Here is a 6,727-nt window from a genome sequence, read left to right on the forward strand (position 1 = left end):
ACAAGAGGGGAAGGAATGTGACAGGCATTGTAAACTGGCCATGAAGACACTGGAGAAAGAAGCCTTGGAGATTACCCTCAGTGACTCTGAGAAATGGGCATTTTGTTTCCCATTTGATATAATCTAAGTTACTACAAAAGCCCAGACTTTCTTGGTCAGTCTCCCAGCTAGCTACTCCTTTACTATGAATCCAGCTGATTGCATTCCTCTCCACTGAGTGGGACGAACCAGTGGGAAAGCAATCTGAGACCACCAGCATCCACTGGCAAGAGATAAGAATAGCCTCTAACTGTGTATACACAGGCACATACGCATGCACTTTGCATATCCTAGCTGGTAATGGAAATGTCAGGGCTTATCACCGTGAGCAGGCTGCCATTCATCACACCGATTCCCCTCTTAAATTAGGACAGTCTAATTTCCTTGAAGTCAGGAGGCACCTCTATCAGTTTCATCTTGCTCACCCAAAGCGTGCTAAGACATCACTATCTCACACATGGCAGGTGCTCCTGCAAGGTGCTTTAAATGGAAATGAGTGGGATTGTATGTTTTTATCTGTGCTCCTCAGTTCTTTGAAATGTTAAGGATGGCCTCATCAATGTTAAAGAGCTGCAAAGTGGAGGGTTTCCTTGAAACTCCAAAGGAACAGCAACATTAGTTTGAAAGAGTATAAGGCCATAATATTCATGCTCAGACACAAGGCATGCCTATGTCCATCCACACTTGTAAGCTTACAAACACACACACACACACACACACACACACACACACACACACACACACACACACACACACTTTCCCATTTTGACTTTGATGAGAGCCTGATCAATACCCAAAGGTCTCTTCAGCCTAAAGAAGCTTCTCTCGCCAGAAAATCTAAGTTCCCATCCATTAATCATTGTCTAGTCCCTACCAGGCCCAAAATAAACCATTTGCCTGTAAAGATGTCTCAGGAAGCTGCCAGGGGCTTCTGGGAATAGCTAGTGTGAGCGGGAAAGACATAAATTATCATGAGATGGAGCAGAAGAGGCATAGAAAATGGGAAGCCACTGTCAATGCCTTTATCAAAACAGTGTGATAGTGTGTGTGTGTGTGTGTGTGTGTGTGTGTGTGTGTGTGTGTGTAGTAGAAGTCATAGGGAGGACAATGCCACTTCCTAGCTCACCCCAAGTTGGAATTCAAACAGTGGCTCCCTGTTTTCGTTGTCTCCTGGAGGCAGGATGTCATCACAAGTGAAGCGTGCTGACCAACCCAAAGAAAGTCATTTGCTTTCAGTTTGCTGGCCAGTCAGGAATTCTCTGGATCCCTGCTTTTGTTTTGAGTTATTCCTTTGAGAACTTGGCACCAATCCTTCTGCAAGCATTCAAGCAGAGTGAACCAGAAAAATGCCAGGAAGGACACAGGGACATATCATAGAGTTTAATTAGTTTAGTGAGAGAGCTGGAAAGATAGTTCAGCCATTAAAGGCTAGGCTCATAACCAAAAATAAATTAATAAATATTAATAAAAAATTAGTTTAGTGAGAGTATTGTTCCCCCCCCAATGACTCAAGCAATTTTTTATGGTCCCATTAAAATAATTTCATGTTTGCTGCTTTGTTCTCATGCTAACTGATCAGAACTTTGTGGGTTATTAAAGAGAGTAGTTAGCCTGGCAAAGGTGAGTGTTTTCCCTTTACTTTAAAGAGGGGGATTTATTCACCTACTTGTGCAGTGACATATTAAAGGACCAAATCCTGAAAGTCAGCATGAGGCAGAGACTCCTATTAATAACAGTCTCTAGGTAGGAAATTCTTCTGCTGACTTTAATCAGGAATTTTCCATAGTAACACAGGCTGCCCACGGGTAGTCGGGGAGTAGAGCTTTTAATTCTATCACACACACATTTGTGTTCAGCAAGGCACAGGGAACATTAGTGACTAGGACACGTGAGCTGATCTGTGCTCTCTAGAAGTAGAAATCTTGTCATTCCTCCTCCTTGGGACAATTCTCCCCAAAGACCAGTAAACATCCTCCTGCAAGGAAGAGGAGTGGCCAGTTTCATCAGAGGGTGTGCCATGTTTAACTCCAGGCCCCCAAGTTGACCTCTGGTCCCTCTGTCTTGTAATATAAATCTTGTCACAAATAGGAGGGCAGTTGTGGCAACCATCATGCCCATGTGGGACCCAGGCTGTGTCTGCACTGAGGCATCCCACCCCCAGTAAAGAGGCCTCCATGTCTCTCGTAACCCATGGAGAAACCTGGATGTTTTAGTCTGATGTTCAAACCTGTTCCCACTCTAGCCACAAACCATTTCTAGCCTCCTTTCCCTTTCTTTATTCCACCCTAGCTAGGCCCCAGGTCCCCAGAGTGGCTTTTGGTGGCTTCCTTAACAAAAGCCTATCCCTTTGCATTAGAACACCATTCTCTGTGTCTATTAAGCAAAATTCTTTCCATCTTTTAGAGCAAAGCTCAGATGGCATCTACCACAAAGAGTCTCCCTTAAAGACTGAGGAGGGACATTGAGGCCACTTCAGTAGAACTTATGTAGCGGCCCTTGGCTGAAGCATTTATACTGTTGATGTGTCAGTTACAACTGCTTTTTTAAAACATTCCAGATAAGATTGTGATGCCCTAGAGGTTTGCAAGACTGAGCGCCACTCGGGGGTGAGCACACAGTCAACATTCTGTATTTCCAGTTTTGCTGACTCAACCAACCTGAACACATTGAAATTGTTCAGGGAAAAAAAAAATGTGTTTATCCTGAGCATGTGCAGACTTTGTGGTTTTTGTCATTATCCTCTAAACACTGCAGTATAACATCCATTTTATGACATGTATGCTGTCTTGGGTGTTGTAAGTAATCTAGAGATGATGAAGAGTGCACAGAGGATGTACATGTTATATGCCTACAAGATGCTGTTTGTCAAAAGTGACTGGAGCATCTGCAGATCTGGGAATCTGTGAGTCTCCTGGAGCCAGTCTCCTGGGGATATCATAGATGACTTTATTAAACATCTAGCCTACTGCTAGACTTACCCCAGATCCACTGAATCAACCTGCACTCTGACCGATCCCCAGGTGAGCCCTTTCTCTGTGATTTAAGCACTTTCTGACTTGGCCCCAACATCGTGAAGACTATCTTCAATTATTCCATGCCATATTCAGCAAAATTAGCACTGAACACTTTTGATATCACAGGGGTGCCAGGGCCTGATGAGATCCAGTTAGAACAGGGTAGGCCCAGAGCAATGTGTGTCTTCAAAGATGACAGGTGATTTAACAGGCATAGCAGTGAGAACAACTGTTGGCCAAACTGTGTTGGTCTTAGACTTGAGCTCTGTATTAGGCTGTCCCTGACTTGTTCAGACCTACTGCTGGTCCAACCCCTGAAGTTAAGCTGCAGTGGGGCTGTGAATTTGCATTCTGTCAAGTTTCCCTGTGATGTTTGTGCTGTTGGTAGGAATCCCTCTGGGAGAAACCAGCTGACACAGGAACTTCTTAGTGGGTATACAATAGAAGAGGAGATTAGAAAATTGTGGATACATGAAATGTTTGCTGGCTTGTTTCTCAGTGTCTGGGAAGAAGCCATTCTATATTTTAGGCCTTAGGACTCTAAAATAACAACCCCTATGTATGTTTGACTTCTCACTGTTGGGTAGGCTGCCTAGCTCAGAGGGATGGTTGTCACTCCACTTGGTGGAACTGACAGTACTCATGTAAATGTCTTATCCTGAAACTAACTGGAGCTACAGTGACCAAGATGGCCTCTCGCCTTCAAGGTCCTTCCCCAAAGCTGCCTTTCAAGTGGGAGAAAGCAGGGGCTGTCCATATTTTTAAATCTGTCACTTTGACACATTCTGTTGGTCAAAACCAAGTCTCAGGGAGGCAGTATTTGCTACCCACTGGTAAGAGGAGGAAATAGTTTATTGCCCACATGTTTAGTGTGTTACAGAGGTCAAATCAAGGGGAACGATGGAAAATATGTCAACTTGGCCAGGTTGTAATCTCTACTGAAGCCATCTGTCACTTCCTGTGCAGGACCATCATGGCTGAGGATTTAGTGGTAGGCACTGACTCTGCTCAGCATCCCTGTCTGCTTGTAATGTCCTTTTGCAGGTGACCCAAGCTTCTCTCTGAGATCATCTATTTGCCATAGAAGGAAGGGGCTTGGGAGAATCACTCTGTGGGCATAAAATATCTGGAGGAGTTTTTCTATGAGGCTCCAGCTTTAAGATAATAAGGGTTTCTAATAGGGCAAGACAAATTGTGGTGTCCCTCCCCACCTCACAATTTTTCTCCTTAGAGAAATGTTTTTTTAAAAAGTCAAGGAAATGAATGAAAAGCAGGATGACAGTAACACAGAACTCCATCAATGCTCCATCCCACTGGAAGCCATTTCTAGCCATTTTGTGTTATGCTAGCAGCTTTGGTGCATGCAGAGAGCCCTTTCCCAAGGCATTATCATGTCTGGTCCTTTGCAGCCGTTCGCTGGCAGCACTATTATCCTCACCCTGCAGATGAGGAAACCAAGTCTCTGAGAGTAGAAGTTCACTGCAATCATGATAATGAGGTATCTGCTAAGATTCAGACACAGACCTTCAGCCACAAATCTTTTACATGATTATGTTTCAGGAAATTCTTCAAGGAAAGAGTTGTACTGAATATCCTAATAAGTCAGGAGGAGCCATAGTATAATTTAGATAAACGTGACTTAAACCCTGGGAGCTTTCTTGTTTTGTTTTGTTTAGAAATGTTAAGTTTCAGCCTCAGTCCAAACCTGAATCAGCGGGTGCATTTTAAGAAGGCCTCTTTCACTCAGGGTAGTTGGAAAGCACCAGAAAGCACAGTGTGGGAGTCAAAGGGGTAGGGATCACATCTTGCCTTTGCTGCCTGCAAGTTGTTATTCTCTGAGCTGAAGTCCCTTTTTCTGTCAAATAGGGATTTTTAAAAGGCATCCGTTGCCCAGGATGACTGCCAACATAGAGTCAGTGCCCATAGAGCACACCTGGCTTTCCACTAGTGCTCAGTAGTGTGAGCCCCAGCGTATTGTTGGAGATAATAACATTCCTGATTGGACAGCCAGATAGTTCACAGTTCTCCATATGAAGAATAATAATACACACACACACACACACACACACACACACACACACACACTGGAAGAAAGGATAGAATTTTGGCCCTTGAGAAGTTCAGACAAGACTAACAAAGGGAAAACAGAAGAAATGGACAGCAGCTCCTCCCATGGAGCCTCCTCATGAAACCCATGCTCTGGCCAGTTACATACTGTGTGAGGAGGTGTCACAAGGAAGGGTGACAGTCTTGCATCATAACTAACCCATGAGTCAGGGGCTCCAGCAGCTGAAGCCTGAAGGTGAAAATATACAGGCTCAGTCTGGCCAAGATGCACTCCCTCTCCCATCTCTACCTCTGCCTAAGAAAGCTGCTTAAGTGCCCTGGGTCTACAGGGTACTACTGGGAAGTGTGGAAATTGGAGCTGCTTCCACCTGGGTCAATAGAGACCTTGGGACTGCAAGGATGACCAAGTCAGGACTTACAGGAGACTGAATGCTGGGTCCAAGCTCCAGGGGCAAGCATGTAGTTTCTAAGTGGGAGGCTGGTGAGGATGGTGGTGTAGATGCTACCAGTTACCAGTAAAATGGCTGGTAATGTCTCTGAGCTAAGGGTCTTACAGACATCTTGTGCTAGACTGGCATCAGAGTGCTGTTCTGAGTCCTGAATTATAATAATAGCATTTATCAAATGCTTGGTTATGTCTTAGTCCATTTTCCTTGCTATAATAAAATACCAGAGGCCAGATACTTTATAAATGATTTTAAAAAAAATAGGTCACAGTTTTATGGTCTAGGAGTTCAGTGAAGTGGCCCCGTTTGTTCTGTCTCTGGAGAGGATGCCTTTAGTAACATCATGGCTCATGGGTTCATGGTGGATGACACCACGCTGGGAGGGAGAACTAACAAGAGTCCCATGAGAACTACACTGATTCCTTCAAGGACAATAACTTCCCATCAGGCCTCACTTTCCAAATTTACCATTCTCAGGATCTGTTCCAACATATGAATCCTTAAATTACATCCACCAGCCAAACTCTTCAAATTGCAGCAGTCTGGAAGTGCTGCCTCCCCCTCCTCTTCTTTTTTGTTTTAGTTTTAGAACAGAGTCTCTCTGTACCAGGGTGACCTAAAATTTACCATCCTCCTGCCTCAGCCTCCTGGGTGCTGGGATTTCTTTTGAGCTACTTCACTCAGCATCAGGCGGCACCTCCACCCATTGCCTTACTTCATCCTCGAAGTATGTGAAATTGGTACTCTCCCCCAAGTGAAAAACTAAAATAATGGAGATGTTAAGAATATTTGCCCAGCATTGCCCAGCCAGCAGAGCTAGATAATGTGGTTCTGGTATCTAGTGCTCAGAACTATTCAGTTAGACTGATGATCAGCTTGTCATCAGTGCTCTTTATAGAGGGGAACTGATATGTGACTGGACCTGTTTTTCTTAAAACATCTGAATGAGAAAACAATGCTATAACTTGGGCCTTGGGGTATGGCTTGGTAGGTAACGTGCTTGCTGCACAAACATGAGGACTCAAGCTCGTATCGCCAAAGCCCTGTAAAGCTGGACGTGGTAGCATGCATCTGAAGTCCCAGCACTCCTACAGTGAGAGGGGAGGCAGAGCTATAGAAGACTATCAGGAAGCTCACAGGCCAGCTAGCCTGGCCTAAGCA

Source organism: Cricetulus griseus, chromosome 7, assembly GCF_003668045.3.
Source record: "Cricetulus griseus strain 17A/GY chromosome 7, alternate assembly CriGri-PICRH-1.0, whole genome shotgun sequence".
NCBI classification, from domain to species: domain Eukaryota; kingdom Metazoa; phylum Chordata; class Mammalia; order Rodentia; family Cricetidae; genus Cricetulus; species Cricetulus griseus.